The sequence below is a fragment of the Dromaius novaehollandiae genome, chromosome 11 (assembly GCF_036370855.1).
Source record: "Dromaius novaehollandiae isolate bDroNov1 chromosome 11, bDroNov1.hap1, whole genome shotgun sequence".
NCBI lineage: Eukaryota > Metazoa > Chordata > Aves > Casuariiformes > Dromaiidae > Dromaius > Dromaius novaehollandiae.
In genome coordinates this window covers 25,891,088-25,908,015 of record NC_088108.1, presented here as the reverse complement: position 1 = coordinate 25,908,015, position 16,928 = coordinate 25,891,088, and the positions used below count along the sequence as shown (strand labels likewise).

At 44.4% G+C, this 16,928-nt stretch overlaps 1 long non-coding RNA gene across 4 annotated transcripts; it reads left to right on the top strand.

Moving 5' to 3' along the window:
- The first annotated feature begins 4,692 nt into the window (after nucleotides 1-4,692).
- LOC112980847 (uncharacterized) lies at nucleotides 4,693-16,681 on the top strand. 4 transcript variants are annotated; one of them, XR_010391129.1, is made up of 4 exons: nucleotides 4,693-4,885; nucleotides 5,090-5,299; nucleotides 7,149-7,231; nucleotides 15,457-16,681. It is a non-coding gene; the product is annotated as an uncharacterized LOC112980847 (long non-coding RNA). The 4 variants fall into 4 exon arrangements; XR_003258529.2 differs by lacking the exon at nucleotides 4,693-4,885 and having other exon boundaries at nucleotides 4,939-5,299; nucleotides 15,457-15,543; nucleotides 15,981-16,681; XR_010391128.1 differs by lacking the exon at nucleotides 4,693-4,885 and having other exon boundaries at nucleotides 4,939-5,299; nucleotides 15,457-15,543; nucleotides 15,756-16,681.
- Nucleotides 16,682-16,928: the final 247 nt, after the last annotated feature.

The window sequence follows — 16,928 nt, the reverse complement described above, 5'->3', positions numbered from 1 at the left end:
CATATAATCTGGAATTAATTCATCTGGACAACAGATCTCGGCATGCAACAGAGCTAGGACACTCCGCTCCAAATTGAATGCTGCATGCCAGGCTCCAAAAGGCCATGTAATAAAACTCTGAAGTTACATTTTGGCCATTCCTACCCTGAGCTGAAAATTCTGAGTTTGGAAGGAAGATGAGGAAAAGACAGCAAAAAGGGAATGAAACTGGACAGAGATAGGGAAAAAAAACAGATTTGTACAGAAGATGAATTAGAGAAGGAGGGTGCTGGAAGACAACGAGCTCTGCTGTAAAACCAAGAAAGAGAGTAAAGAACTGGTAGAGAGTGCAGGAGGGGAGGCAGTGAGCAGAACCAAGAGTGGGGCATGTGGTATATTCTGTAAAATGCGCAAAAGATTGTGTAAGTAAACAATTAGAGGAATATGTCACTGTTAGAACTGAAGAAGGCATTTCCTGGCCTCTTGTGAGGTTCTTGTTCCACTCTGCTGAAACAAAATCATTTCTACAAGAGGCAGGTTTTCTTTGTAACTCAGAGAGAATGAAAAACAAAAAAGAATACATTCACTAGAGTTCTTGAAACAGTACAGTTAACCCCACAATATGCACAACTGAAGGGCAGTGAAAGCGTCTGCTGGAAGTTTTTTCCTCCCAGGTGTCAAGGCCGAGTTCCTCATACCTCAGCTGGGAAGAACAGAAATTTGTCTTCTGCAGCTCTGCTCCCATGTGGCAGTAACAGCATTGAGGCTACAAGATACCTAGCCTCTTGCTGGGCTCTACCTTTCCCGGCCCATGCTCCTAGGGAGACACTTTCATCTCTTCTCTCCTATTTGCTTCACAGCCAATATACACATTCAGCTCTTCGGCTGCAAAATCGGGAGCACTCAGGGCTGCTGCAAGTCCTTGCCAACAGCCCGCTCCTATGTATGCTTCTACATGCGGCTACGCGTGCACCAGCGCAGACACACGCTTCTTCCCTCACCATCAATGTTAGCAGATGGATTGGTACCTGATTTTCATTTCTACAGTGTTTTGCTCGTTCACTTGCTAGGTAGAAGATAATACGAAATCTCCTTTCAGAGGGAGCCAGTTTGTTTGAAACAACTGCCTGGTTGTGTTTCTGTCCACAAAATCCAGAGAGAGGAGGTGCAGGATACTGGGACAACCTGTCGGGAGGCTCCTGGCGTTACTCCCAGGCAGGGCAACATGAGTTCAGCATATCCCAGCCCATTTTATACTGAAATCATGCTGCTTGTTTTATAAGTTACTGGCCTTGTAGCAAGTGGGCCTCAAAGGTTGCTATATTTACTGCATCGCAGACACACTGGGCAATACTGAAACCCTGACAGCAGAATCCTGGTACTGACCCCAAAGAAATACCCCCCGAGAGGTATCCTGGAGCACAAAGACTGCCCATACCAGCAGCTCCAGCACCAGCGTCATCCCCACGTTGTTTTGCTTGTACTGCAAAGTGATATTACTTGTCTAAATTTTGCTTTTCATACTTCATAATTAACTGACCCAACAGTGAGAAGCATACTCTTGCAACCAGCCTGAGAGGCAGAACCCTTTCCTGTATGCTCCTAAGAGCTGTTTATTGCCAGGTTCATGGGATTTTACTTTTGCTGTTGGCACAATTGGCAAGCAGTAAACACAGCTGTTCTGCCTGCTGCAGGCCAGGACTTGTGAAGCAAACACACAGTGAAGAGGGTCAGGAGTAAAACAGGAGCTCAGCTAGGACACCTGGAGAAGCTGTATGCCTTGAGCTCCTAGGAAGACCTCAAATCAGAGTTTAGGACATTTCATCTTACAGTAGGGCACAGGGCAGTGACCGCTGGAGCTGCTTCATCTACGCCTGGGGAGAAACTCAGAGAGAAATGCAAGTGTTATTAGGGAAGAGTTAAAATTACTTCATACACGCAGTTGCAAGAAACTGATCTTGTCTGATAAATCTGTCCCAAGGGTGACTCCCCTCTCAGTGTGCTAGAAGAAGAAAATCGCCTATCATCTCTCATGAGGTCCCCAGAAGCAATACTTATGTGAGTTCCCACTGAATTTCTCAGGTAATCTTCATAGCTTTGGTAGAAAAGCCAGGGAATAGTGTAGATGATGCACAGAAGCATTGACAACACAAGACAGAGATGGTGGGCTCCTTTTTTTAAAAACCCTTTGTCCTGTTTTGTTCTAGGCCTGTTGTTTTGCTTTTTAGAAGAAAGCTGGAAACTGGATGGGTGCAGGTGAAAACTCCAGTGCATAATCAGGTAGGATGGGCTGAGGGTACCCACCTGCTTTTACTGAGTGGAAACTGCAGAGCCTTCCCCAGGGCTCCTTAGAGACATGGCGCAGCTTCTGAGGACTGCTTTTAGTCAGATGTTTGGCTGTACTGTTAGCAGATCTAGATAGGCTTTGTGGGAGCCCACAGAATCCAGAATTGGCCATCTCTTCTTCTAGTTGCTGAACCAGGTAAGAGTTTTGCTAATGCAAGCATCTGTGCATTCATTAACAAGACTTGCAATGCAGTGTAGAACTTCAGGTGATTTTTAGATTAACAGTATCAGATACCTGAAACAAATCAGATGCTAGGGAGGGGAAGGAACATTTCACTCTATACGCTGCACAGGTTTTTTAAAACTGGGTTTACAGGCCCTTCTTTAAAAGCTTGTTCCTACAGAGGAAAAAGTATAATAGAGAGTATCACATCTGGTGCCCCTGAAGTATAAAAATAAGGTAAAGTCAAGATGGTTTCCAGGATGAAGACTGAACGTGAACTTCCAGTGTAGAAGTATGACTATCAGTTAATGGAAACAGGGATTTTCTCTTCTTATTTGCATGCTGGGGATCATGCTCAGACACACAGACAAGCAGAAAAGCATATACCAGAGGCTACATCCAGAATACCACCTGGATGTCTCAATTTCTTTATAAATCCTGCTGTAGGCACTTAAATCCAATCTTGTGAGGTAACACCCTCCAATACAGGCATTGCCTAATCTCTCTAGGCACCTCCTTGCTCGCCTTTAAGGTACTCTAGGCAACTACTGCTCTTCTCCTGGGCATGTCCTGAACTGCCCCAGTCCAAGCAGCTCTGTACCTTAGCTCAGACCTAGAAATGAGGTATCTAAGCCTTGTGAAGGGCTCAGTCTGGTAAACATGCTGTCTGTGTGCTGAGAATCAGGCTTCCCAGAGAATGTGTCTGGGATCGCTTTTTCCTTCTGGAACATTGCCAGCAAGACAGGTCCCGAGCAGGTCCTGTGCCACCATTGATTGCTAACTGTAGCCTAATACAGCGATGACAAAACACTGGCATCTCTGCCATGCTCGGCATTGGCTGGGTGCTAGCAATGGCCTTTCAATATAGACCTGCTGCCAGACTTCAAAAAAATCTGGCCATCGCTGGCCTAGGGGGGAGAATGCTGAGCCAAATGGTGGAAGAGGCAGGTTTAGCCACTTGCTGAGCCCACAGGAGTTAGCACTACAGCACGGACTCTGCTGGGCCAGGCTCAGGGTCTACTGTTTTTGTTACAGCCGCAGATGTTTAGGGGCAGTGTAGGAGAAGCATATAGCAACATTTTTCCTGAAATATCCTTCCAGCAACTTGCAATTATGAGTTTTCTAAGCCAGATGCAAGGGATTTCCTGGTATCTCTTTATGTAATAGCTCTGGATTGATGTTTCACTGTTGAATTTGTGTAGCTGTGTTCTTGGATTCAGCTATTTACTCTGGCATCCACCCTCCTGCGGCAGTAAATTGTGTAGTTTAATGGTGCGTGTTTGAAAAGGTATTTGCTCTTCTTGGTGACTCCTTTTGATGTCCCCTATGTCTCAGCATCTGAGGAATAGCAGTCTCCAGGCCTCTCAGGGTTCGGTGGACCCCAGTCACCTCTCCCCTTGGCTGTCGCTTTTCCAACAAGAGAGGTACCACGAGGGCACCCCACCTCTCTGCCCCCGGGATGTGCTGAAAAAGGGCAACTCCTGCTGAGGCTTGGCCACTGCGTGGAAGGAATGCAAGATTCACGGGGCCAGAAAAAAGGGGCAGGAAGGAACATGGCTGCCGAGCCTGGTGAGTAGCCAATGTCGTTTCTGAACTTACGATGAACTAGTCACTGGATAAAGCACAGAGGACAGTCTTAATGACTGCACAGCGCCTAGCAAAAGGGGCCTTGGTCCATGGCTAGAGTGGCTGGGCACATAAGGAACAGGAGCGATTAAAAGAATGCCTGCATTAAAAAAAATACATATATATATATAATAATAATAATAAAGCAGCTTTCTGAAGTGAGAAACTTGTGTTTGTATTTCAAGAGGAACGGGGGTCTCCAGGAGCGTCTAACGGGCGCAGCCTTGGCAAGAACAGCCCTGCAGCCCGCATGGCACTCAGGTGCCAGGGCGCTCTGCGGCCGCCCGCCAGCGTCTCCGCTCCCCCGGCCAGGGCGAGCCCGGGCGAGGCGGCAGCGCGGTTCGCGCGCGCAGGCTGTGTAACACCCGCCGCTGAGGGCGGCTTTACGCCCCGAGGCCTGAGGCGCCGCGGCCGCTCCCCTCAGAGCCCGCGCGGGCCGCGCCGCCTCGCCTCGCCTCGCCTCGCCTCGCGCCGCCCAACCGCCGCGCGGCGACCGTTGGGCCAGGCGCGCGCGAACCGCGCTGCCGGCGCCGCCCGCCAGGGGGCAGCGCCGCCTCGGCGCCCGGCTCCGCGCCCGCGCAGCCCGCGCGGGGACGTGGTGTCGCCCCTGAAGGGCCCCGCGGGTGCCCGCGGCGAGGGGGGAGAGGAGAGGGCCCTCCCCGGCCCTGCTGGCGGCTGGGCCTAGCGGTGGCCGGTCCCCGGAACTGCCGCGTTCAGCGGGCGTGACGGGCCCCGGCCCAGCCTAGGCCGAGCCGGGAGATCCGCTCGGGGGTGAAGGGGGGCTCCTTGTTAGGCGGGTGGGGTGGGAGCCCCGGCAGCCCGGGTGCGGCCTGTGTGCGTGAACCTGCCCGGTGCTGGTTCAGCTCAGCGTGAGCTGAAATCCGCGCAGGAACGTACAGCGTGCGCTCGCGCCACTTCATTAATAGCAGTTTAAAGTTGATGTAACTTAAGCGGATGCAAATTTCTGTGCTTTAGGTCTGTGGACTTCAAAGCTGGAAGGTGATGCGGGATGAAAGAGAAGTTTCTCAGCTATAAATTCTTCTTATGACTCCGTGAAAACTGAAATGGACAGTGTGAAAAAGAAAAAAATCTCCTGTAAAGATCACGGAAAGCGCTGCACCCCACAGAAAACAGTGAGGAGTGCTGCGGGCCCAAAGCGAGCTTCAGACTTCGAAATACTTTGAGGTAAGAGATGGGCTGCTACGGAAACCGAAATCGGATGAGGTTCAGATCTCAAAGCTCACCTGTTCGGAATGTTCTGGGAATTAGGAGCTTCCATTAGTTATTTATCTGGTTTAATAGATTACACACAGGTTTTTGCTTTCCGTCTTACTAAAAAAAAAAAAGTTAAAAGTGTAGTGCTTAGGCGTATGCATGTAGAAATCATGCAAATTGTGTAATTAAGCATACAAACAATTGCGGAGCTCCTGAAGCCTCTTTTGTCATCACTGGGTGTTGTAAGTGCCCAGAACTTCTAAAAAGCGGGCAACTTGTTGCCATGTATCTAAATAAGTGCTTGAGGGCCTTTTTGACACCCACATTTGAATGAGTAAGACTAAGAATCCTGAAGAGAGGGTGAGTGCATTTATTGTCCATCATGCCCTTCAATATAAGAATGTAGTTTCAGGCCATGTTATTTAAAGGTACTTAGATACTTCCAGGCCTTTCAAAATCTGTATGTACTGAAAATGTTCAGATGAGAATGTGGTGATGCTAGTGTTGAGTTCCTGGTTTATTTATGTCTGATCAAACAGATACTTTTTGTAGATATATGGGTTTTGTGACTGGAAAGTTAATGCGTTGTCTCATCAGAAAACAGATGAAAGTCTTGTAGTTTGAGTTGAAGAAGTTATTAATGATTGTCATTTTCCACAATTTTTGCCTGGAGGATTCCTTTGTTCTCTTTTTGTCTAAAGTTTGCGTTAAGTAAGAGCTTACAATTTATGTTTCACTAGCAACCCCTTTGCCATAGCAGAGCAGAAGTTGCTGGGATGGACTGTGGAAGATGGTTTTATATGATATTGCGTAACTTCTCTCTCCCGCTCTGTTTCTCCTGGACTCTCCTTTGCCCGCTGTAGATCATGACTGTGACACCACACAATGGCCATAGCATTCTGTTAGATCCATTTTGGTAACTGAGGAAGATCTAGGTCATACTGACAGGTTTCCTCCACTGAAAACATCTGCCTTTATTAATTCGGCTTTAATTGTATTGAACCTAGACCCCTTGATAGGAAAGGATTGGGAAGGGGAATGTTTTCTGCCTTCATGTGAAGTAAATTCAGGAGGAAAGGATCCTCTCCTTTCTTCTGTCTGTATTTGTGGACTTTCAGGGACACAGATATTTCAAGGAGAGGGGTGGCACAGGAGCAGAAGGTGTTGCTGATACCACATGAGACTCGGATGAATGTGTTCTCTCGTGAGACTGCCCTGAGCCAGCGGTTTATCTGAAAACCCTCTGTTAGCTGTTGGCACTGCTGATGCCTTTGTAGGGCTGAGCAGCCTCTGCTTATAAAACCACATCTTGAGTGTGATGAAACTGTAGGTCTCAGTGTTTTGAAAAAAAATATATTCAAAAAGCCTCTGAGTGGAGCACTGGAAGTGGGATGAACTTGGTGATCACGTTCCTGGAGTCCCCAGAAGCACAGACCCCTATGCTGCACAGGTGATTAGGTAGTGGTCATCAGGATATGTGCTGGTTGCATCCTGGCGACTTATCTTTAAATAGTGGCAGAGGAGAACAGATTAGGTTAGGCTGGGTATTTTAGGCTGGGTTTGAGAAGGACTGGCACGGTCCCCCTCCTCTTGCCCTAATAAGCAAATGGATGTGGAAAGTGGGATGTGCTTAGTTATTAGCTATTTCTAGTCCAACAGTATTATCTGTCCAACAATATGGCTGTATTTATAGGTGATCCGCAGGTGTTTTACTCCCTGCCAACCCCCTTGCTTCTCTTGGACACCAGGAGTTCTTCCCCTTGCAGCCCAATTGCAACCACAGACTCTCAGATCAGTTTCCTTTTTCTGTCTTCTACAGGTATCTAATTCTTGTCCCGAGATCAGCCGTATATTGGGAAAAGTTGCTCCTGGTGAGAGCAGTCAAGTTTCTATGTGCTGAAGGTGAGAGTTCACAGAACGAGATTCTAGAGGCGAATTTGGTGTTGTGGTACGGAAGCAATGCAGCCGTGCCTCCTTGCATAGCCAGGATGCCCCCTGTGTTCAGTTATTGCCATCCAGCATTGCTTCGGTGCTCTGGGATCCCTCGCACTGCCCTTTGGGCAGCTTCCTGTGTGGAAGAGTGTGCAGAGTCCTTTTTCCCTTCAAAGAGGGAGGTGTTAAGTGTATGAGCAAACATCACAAAGCCTCTCTCAGATCTGATGAAGCCAAGGAATGTCAAATTATATCAGATTTCCTTGTCTTAATGTGAAAAATCAAGGCAATGGAGATCTAAAGCAAGTTACTATGTGCCAACCCAGCATTAGGGAGGGGTTGTCTTTGTGTTGTCTGTAGCACATAACCTCAATTATACTCTGTGTTCCCTTGCTCTGACAGCCCCTTTCATGTCTTTTGGTACAAAATGACAGGCCTGTATATGTAATAATTGGGATTATAGCCTTTTTGCCTCTCTTGGGCTTTCTAGTTGCTCTTCACATTTGCTCTGTCACTCTTTCCAAAACTTGCTCTAGCAAGCTATTGCACTCTTCTAGTCTTTCCCATCCTCCCAGTCATGTGCATTTATCCTTCATTTTAGCTTCTTCCCACTTTGTCTCCCTCTGTTTCACTCAGCCTTCTTCCCTGAGACTTATGCTTTCCTCCAGAACTAGTGAGTGTTGGCCCCCCACATTCTCTACACAGTTCCAGGAATCCTGTTCCCAAAGATCATTTCTACCCCAGCATTCATTACTTGCAAAACTAGCATGTTGTCCTCCCAAAACCATTTCTCCTATTGCTATTGCTAAACCTTGGTTAGCATCCAGTCTTTGGTAAAGCAGCAGGTAGATCTGCAACCAACTTACAGAGGAAAGTTTTGCTGTCAGAATATTCTCTGACACATTTGTATTCACCAGCCTGTCAACTTTTTTTTTTTTTTCCTCTTGGGGAAAATTGCTGCTGTTTCTAACACCATCTCAGATCCTCTGAGTCGACTTGTGAATAAGTCTAACATTAGTGCTAAAATGCCAGATGTCATGTTGACCCATTCTGGGTGAGTCTACGCTAGAAACTGTTACTACGTGGGCATTAGTGATGGTGGAGTCAGGAAGCCAGAAAGAACCTCTTTTGCATAAACTGTAAGTTTTTCATAAAAGCCTTTCTAATTTGTACCAAAAAGACTCTAGCACACCCTTGGGACTGGTAAAAATAATAATAGCTTAAGTCGTGGAAGACTGTGAATTTGGAACAGAAGGTTAGGAGATTTAGAAGTATTACAAAGATGTCAGTGTTGTATGTCAATACATGTCATTTAGATACACAAAAGAGATAGCAAAGATTTCACAAAAGAACTGTCAAGTTTTACCTCTTCAGATCTCTTTGAAATAAAGCAGATGTCTTCACCCAATTGAACCAGAGGAACTGGCCTTCACATACAAAAGTATGTTATTTAAATTCAGGAATGAATTACTCATTTCAAAAATTACATGATTTGCCATTTTTCAATCTTTTTTTTTTTGTTCTGAGATGAAACACGTGTATATAGGTTAGTTTAGTCTAGAAACACGGCATTCCACAAAGCTAAAAATCCAGAGCTCACAGAACCATGACTGCTGGACCTGTAATAAAAGAGAGGAAGGCAAACAGCGCTCATTAGAACTGTATCTGTTAGCTGTTTGAAATATGCCTCTGTTATAAGCAATATAATTATTACCATTCATACCATAATAAATGGCTACTGCCTCTTTCCAAATCCTCTAGCTAGTATTCCAAATGGTGTGTTTTATCAAAGCTTGATCCGATGTGAAGTCCAAAAAGGAAATTGCTGGTTTAAGACTATGTTGCTATAGGATATTACGTCTGAGCCTTGTGATCTTTCTCCTCGCTTAAATCTGTGACTGCTGGGATGCATCTAAGAGCAAATACTCAAGTTTTCCATCCCTTGGTTATTGCTGTCACATAATATTAACAGTCTTAAGGTTGCAAATCACTGAAGTCCTAGGTAACCTGGAAACTAAGGCCCTTATGCGGAGGTCTCCTAGCCAGATCAAGGCCTTAGCTAAGTAGGTTCCAATAACTAAGAAATGAATAGAAAAAGACAATTCCATATGTCCTCCTTATGATTGCTCTTGCTTTGATGTAAATGCCTTAGATTTATCCTCTTCAGAACCAGGGTTTCAGTCATTTACCCTGGACTTGCCCTACCTTACCTTAGATGCCTGAAAGTTGGAGTTTAGGCTAAACATAAGTTTCTTCAGTAATCAGGAGAGACACCACCTGATAGTCAAACTGCCCTTTAGAAGCGTGTCTGTCTCCCCATTATTACTGATGGTTACTAACTTTCAGCCCAAAACTGTATAGGAAAACTTGGTCCCTGGCTCCCATAGCTATTAATCTTTCTTACCCACGCTAAACAGTGGGTCAAAATGGAACAGTTCATACAGTTTGCATTTGCTTTAGCACCTTTGCAGGCGTAGCTTTGTGGGGTGAGAAAAGTGATAGGTCCTCAAGAACTCTGGAACCTGGAAGAGAGTGTGCTTTGCTTTACTACGTTGCTGCAACCCTGCAGCTTTATTTGCACCCCAGACTTAAGGGGAAGAATGAGGCAATACTGTGGCTGAGAGCAAGGGCTGAACCAGGACTCTCCAAAACCTCTGCGCTTTGCACTAACCATCAAGGTCATGCAGCTGGGAGATAACACCAACTCAAGTCATGTGTGGATCAGGCGCAAGGGCATACTGCTCACTGTGTGCAAAAAGGCAATTGCAGTGTGGGTAATTTTTCATTCTTCTTTTTTTGTTGTTGTTGTTTAATACTGCTTAGTTTTTTCCTGGGATAAAATATCACTTAATTCTTATCCTAGGAGAGCCAACTTATGGCAGCCTACATGGTTTGTATGACTGTGACTTTAGAGACCAAAGAGGCGCCTGAGGAAGGAGGGCAGTTTAGAGGCCTCCTTGAGATCCTGGGCTTTTTATATGATTGTGATTTATTGTTAGTCCCTGTACATAGTGTACATACCTGTCAGATGGCGGAAGATGCATGGGTGGAGGGCAGTGTGTCTGAGGAAGGCCAAGATGTGCACTCATCACAGGTACCCAGTGCTGGTGGGTCCAGAGGTGATCTTGGGAGAGAGGGAACAGAGCCGGTGATAGGAAGGACCAAAAGAGTGTGCGACAGTCTCGCCGCGCAACAAAAGACAGACGCTGCAGCCCACGGTGCTTCCCTTATAAAGAGGGCACTGTGGTGGCCACCAGCATGTGGCTGGTTGCAGTTTTGTGCACATTGGTTGTATGTGAGCCTGTGGCCATCAATTCTGAAAGTCACTGCCCTGTAAGATAGGTTTAACATGTAGGACATAGGGCATTTGTCAGAGACCCACAAGGGAACCCAGAGCTCCTGCCTTCTGGGAGGAAAGCACGTAAAGAGCCGTGTCAGCAGCTGTTGTTCTGATGGACTTCTAGGACAACTTTGAGGAACTGCAGACACAGAAGAAAAAAATCTGTGGCTTTATTTCTAGGAGCAGAAAATACATAGGTTTAGTCAAGTGGGTAACACACCTACAGATATGTCAACCTACAGTGACATAACGGACAGGATTGTCAAAACGGGACAATACAGGGCTGTACAGCTGCACTTGAAAGAGCCTTGCACAAACTTGCTCATATTGGAGGAAAGACATGTGAGCATAGTGTGGTATTTGAGCTGATATGCATTATGGAAATTGAGCTTACATCATTTAGAATTAACTCCCTTAACACAGTACTGTATTTTGTGTATAGATTTATCCACACAGAGCAGGTTGTAGTCCAGGTTTTGTGACCACAGTATGTTTTTCTTCAGTCACCCAAAAACCTGACAGGAGATGTCCTGGAAACCCTCTTACCTTGGGTTTGCAGCATGTGCCTTTGGCTTGTGCTTCTTGCTTCAGAAATTTAAATTCTGTGGTTAATAATTTAGTCAGGGTTGCTTCTCCAAAAAGGTAATTAGTGCCATGCATTAACAGAGACAAATATCAAGTGACCAAAATCATTTGCAGATGGAGCAGGGCCACAGTTTGAGCCCCAGTATGAGCCAAGTGTGCCATAAGAACCATCTGGTTCTGCTTGTTTCGCGTGGGAAAGGGTGCGCTTCAAGAATCCCCTACCCACACTAAGGGGACGGAGGTTCTTTCTACAGCCCACGAGGGGCTTCTTTGCTGCTGAGAACACTTAGGGAGGAAGGACCAGCAAATCCGGAGTCATGCTCTCTGGCTGAAAGATTAGGCAAACACATAAGCCAGAAATGCTGGGGTCTGGGTGAAAACTGCTGTCCTTCTGCAGCAACAGGCAGTGAGAGGCATTGAGGAGAGGCCTTCTCCTTCTCTTAGCTCTTTCTTTAGTCAAGCGTGAGTATTAATTTAGGGGTGTACTTCTCATCTCCTTCCCACTGTTTTAATGTGGGCTGTTGATGATGGAGTGCAATGGTAGTGGTAAGAGTAGTGAGGCTCTGTCCTGGGCTTTGTGAAAGGGTGTTTTTCATATAATAGGTATGTTTCTTGAGGCAAAGATCATTCTCCCATTTTCATTTGCAACAGTGAGTCCTGAAACGGACACCTAAGGACAAGGACTTGGAAGAATCCTCCTGGCCCACTAGTCTGGGTGACCTGTGATGTGGGGAGCAGAGGGGTTCGGGGCTGGACGGCAGCGAGTGCCGAGGTGGTTGTATAACGTGATGTGGAACATTGCTGCTTCGGCCAGGATGACTAAGAGAACAGCTGACGCTGGGTCGCTGACTGCAGTTCCCTGTGGCTGAGTGAGGGGGAGGCGGAGAGACAGTTGCACGGTTGAAAAATAAAGACAATAACTCTATAAAAGTTTAAGAACTGAACAGATTCCTGACATTTGTTTTTCATTATCACCAAATAACATATAAATAAACATACAACAGAACTAAGAGTAATATCCTAGTTACCCTTTCTAGAAGAAGCTGTGTTTAGGCTTAACTTAGCATTCTTTGGCCAAATTTCCTTGTTGTATACTTTGTAGTGAAATGAAATAGCAAATCTGGCTAAGCAATTAGGCCTCCATCTTCCTTTAAAACAAAAAGCAAAAAAAAGGCTTGTCTATACAGGGAAGCTAGATTTCAACTTGCTACCAGTTTTTAGAAGTCAGTATTACAGTGGAAAGCACACGTGAAATCAGTAAACACTTTTTTTTTCTTTGATATGCAATTATAATAATTTTTAAAAAGTTAACTGTGCTCAAGTCCTTTTTCAGAGAGAAGAATCAATCTGTCAATAAATAGGTGGTAGTTCCTGCGTCTCTTCTTTTCACATTTAATGAGGTAACGGTCATTTTTTGTTGCTTTTAAACGCATGGTTGTGTGGAGTAAGAAATCAAAGCCTGCAGTTTAAGACCCTTGACTGACCCTGTGCACACTGTGTTCTTTAAACACTGCCTAGTGCTTATGAGAAAAGATTTTTTTTTTTCCTGGCTTAAAATGCAATGGCTCTTTATCTGATACTGCAATACTGAGTGTTTTCTGATCATAATCCGTCTTGGAAATCTCACGTGTTGAAAGCTTTGTGGGTGAGATGCAGAGGACAAGCTCTGTTACATTGACCCCCAGTCAAATGCGGGGAAAGTGAGATGATCCTTGTGCACGAGAGTCTGAGGAAAGGAATGAGAAGTTCTGTAGGTGTCATTTTAAACGACAGTTGTAAGAATTCACCAAGTGAGATGAAAGGGACGGACAAGGGATCAAAGATAGATGTTGATGACCCGAGAGATGGAAAGTCTTAGAAGAATGGCTAGGAAAGAAGGCATGTGTGTGAATGCAGTTACTTAGTGCATGCTGCTCTTAAAATGTGAATATAATATTTAATTCATGCACCCATGAAAGCAGCCTGATACAGATAACTACTTTTACTGTATAGGCAGAACTCATAGCTATTGAAAATACAATATTAAATAAACCAGATGTTTTATAATAGCTTTCTCTGAAGAAAAATAATTATAATTGCGGTAATATATGGAGGCTTTATAAAACCCAGGATCCTTTGTCCTAAGCGCTTACAAACATAAGGACTGAGGACACATTCTCAGTATGCTATGACTTCAGGTTTCAGGAGACTTTATTGCATTAATTTTGTTGCTAACATCACTGAGAGTAAAAGAAATGGCTTTACTGCAATTTAGTGGAGCTTTCCTCAAAGGAAAGTCATGAATTCCAAAGCTTTTAGGTCACACATGTTAAAATCTACTCTATTGCTGCTGTAAATATTACAGCTGTTGCCAAAATGTAAATGGGAAATGGGCTAAAATCTTATTTTACAACATCCTTCTAAGAGATTCACTAATCTGTTAAATATTCATGGCAGCTTGCATGAGATCTGCCACTAATGTTTCCTGTGTTATGTTGAGAGAGTTTTACCCATCCCAAAAGAAAGGGAGATCTTCTAAACTGACAAAACTGCTATAGCAGGTTCTCCTTCCCACCTTTCAGGTAAATGCTGCTTGGACCGGAAGGCTCCGTTAAACTGTGAGCCCGGACATAATAGCAAGTGCAGGAATCAAAAGAGAAAAGGTCAGCTGGAATTAGAGACATTGTCTCTGTGCTTTCTTATTCTCTTCAGCCTTTACCCATCCTCCAGAGGACTTTCTGTCACACAGCATGAACTGGAAGGAACAATGCCATTATTTTTGGAATGTTTCCTTTTTTCCTAGATTTCTCTCCATTGTTCAAGGAAGAAAAGCAGGGGCAGCTGGGCCAAATAAACTCCAGCAGATATAAGGAGGCAGAATTTGGGTGGGGGGAGCCCCTCCTCGTGAAACAAATAATACTATTTTCTGATTAACAAGAACTGTTGTTTATTTTTCATCATGGACCCTGTCATTGATCAACCAATCCAAGCGTTAAGAATGTCTGTATCAGACTAACCCCATTTTTGAATGGAAGGCTTTTCTGTCCTCTTTCTTCTGCCTCTCCTGGGCTGAAATTTCTTGGTGTGATTAGACTAGGCTAGAGAAGATCACTTAAACCTTTGAGGTTCTTCATTCATGTCACAAACCGTATCAGGGATGATCTAGTAAAAAGTGATGAAACTTTACTTTTTACTTCAGAGAAAGAGGATTCATGGTTCAGAAAGAAAACATCTGCAGCAGCAAGGGAAGGCTCTCCAACATATGCTCTCACCTAAGCCTAAAGCTTGCAGCAACACTTAGCACAAGAGAAATTAAAATGAAACACTAGAGAAACAGTATAATGTCTCAGTTTGTGAGGCTGGGCCACTGCCACATGGTAAACATGTGAGGACCTCTCTCAGGTCTGGAATGACACACACTAATTATATCATCAGATGGGATTTCTTTTTAAATGGTGGGATGCTGCACAATCATCTGCCATAGGAGTCATAAGTACTTTATTTTGATTATTTTGCAAATAGTCCTTAATGAAATCCCAGTAGAAGTGGTGAACTCACTTCTTATGAACAGTTCAAAATAATAATAGCTGATTTGACTCACTTACACAGCTTGGGATTGAGACCTTGGCAATACAGACCTTTGTCCAAGGCGCAAAGAATATATAGAGTTTGAAGTATTTCAGGGATTTCTGAACTTATTTGACCTCTAAACTTCATCTTTAAAGTAACATAAATGATTCTTGAAAATAGAAGTAGGCTATTGCAAGTTTAAGTGGGCCAGTGTATGATTGCCTTTAAATAATTTGGATCTTGATCTTGAAAAATAGGAACAACTCTAAGCATTCAAATAATTAAAGTCTGTCCTAAAATAATTATAGGATTTTATATAAAGAGTGTTTATTCACTTTTATTTGTATTTTGCTTGTTAGAATTAGTACGGGTTAATGCTTCCATTTTTTTCTTCACAAATATTAGGGAAATATTTCTTTCTTAAATGAAAACAGAGATTCCCATATAATTCCATGACTATAACACAGAACTTGTAGGGGGAAAAAAAAATCTATTGTAGAAAAACAGGGCTAGAAAGGACTACAAAGAGGTCCGTCCATCCAGAGGTCTGGTCCATCCTCCTGCCCAAAGGCAGGATAAACAGCAACTACAGTATTCTTTGTAGATGTCTATGAAATACTCAGTGATGGAGGCCCCACAAATTTCCAGGCAGTGCATTCCAGTACTTGGCTGTCCTTTTCAGTAGAAAGCCTTCCTAATGTAAAACTTACTCTCCCCACAGGATCAGACACGGGAACGCAGACCTGGAAGGGACCGTTCAGCTCATCGAGTCCAGCCCCAACAGCTGCTGACAAGCACTCAGCAGAAGGTGAGTCTGGGTTCACACAACATGTCCCTGCGCATTACAGGGCACACAACACCTTCCTGAAACATCTGGTAAAGGACAAAGAGCCACAGCTTTAAAGTCACAGGAGAGATCAGGGGCATCGCTGGCATCGATCACCTAGTGGGGCTTGCTAGGCGATACTTCTCATTGCAGCTACCCTTTTCATGTATCTGATGATTATTATTATGTTTCAGTGGTATCTTCCAGACAGATGAATGGTTCCAGGTCTCCGTTTGTCTAAGTCATGTTTTCTAAACCTGTGATCATCTTTGCTCCCTGGGGTGACTTTGGAAGCGTGGTGCCCCAAACTGCACGCAGTATTGCTGCTGAGGCTTTAGCAGCATCACACAGAGCAAGGATTGCTTCACGTGTCCTGTGTAGGATAATCCCAGTGTAGTGCTCTCTTTTTTTTTTTCCAGCAGTATCTCACTGTTGATTCAGGTTCAGCACCTGATCCACTGACACCAACTGAAAGTTTTCAACAGTAGTGCTACCTAGCCACTCACTCCTCACCCTGTACAAATTCAGCCGATCATTTGTACTTGTATTAAGAATTCTGCATTTGCTTTCATTTGCATCCTGTTTTCTTCAGGCCATCTCTCCAATTTTTTAAGATCATTTCTAATTCTGATTCTGCATTCCAGCTTGCTTGAAGCCTGTGTCATGTTGGTATCATATGTATCATATACAAACTTTTAATCTTGCTATTTCATTGTCTACTAAAAACATTGATTGATAGTAGGATCAGAAGAGACTTTTGCAGAGCTCCTTTTGATACATTATTTCCTGGATTGGTAACTATTAATAAACTGCTCCCTAAAGTGTAAATGCTCGTTTAAGTAGTCTCACCTGTTCAGCTGCTTGTTCCTGCCTTCCTCCTCCCATTTGCTGTTGCTAGAGCAAAGGGTTGGAGGGCCATATGATGAACCAAGATGAGGGAGCTGATCTGCGTTGGGAATGTGAAAGCATCGTTGAACACAATACAAAGTGAAGGCCTATTACCTGGGCACGCAGGAAATCAGATTGTCTTGGCAAGTTCACACTTGACAAATACAGGTTAGCTGTCCTTGTTTCCATGCTGTTGTCTAGATGCTAATAAACAACTTGATTATTTTCAGTATTTTGTGGGTATTTAGTCAAGCTGTCTGGCCTCTAGTTCCCAGCTTTCTACCATGTGAAGGATAGGCATTTTGTTATCTGCTTCCCGTCCTCTAGGCTCACCCTGTTTCCATGAATTCTCAAAGATAATCCCTCATGATCTGGATAAAATAAACTTGATTAGGCCCAGCTATTTGCAAAAGTTGTAATGCTCCTATTTATACAGTCTGTCCATTCTCCATTTTTATCTGTTGCTGGTGTTGGCAGTG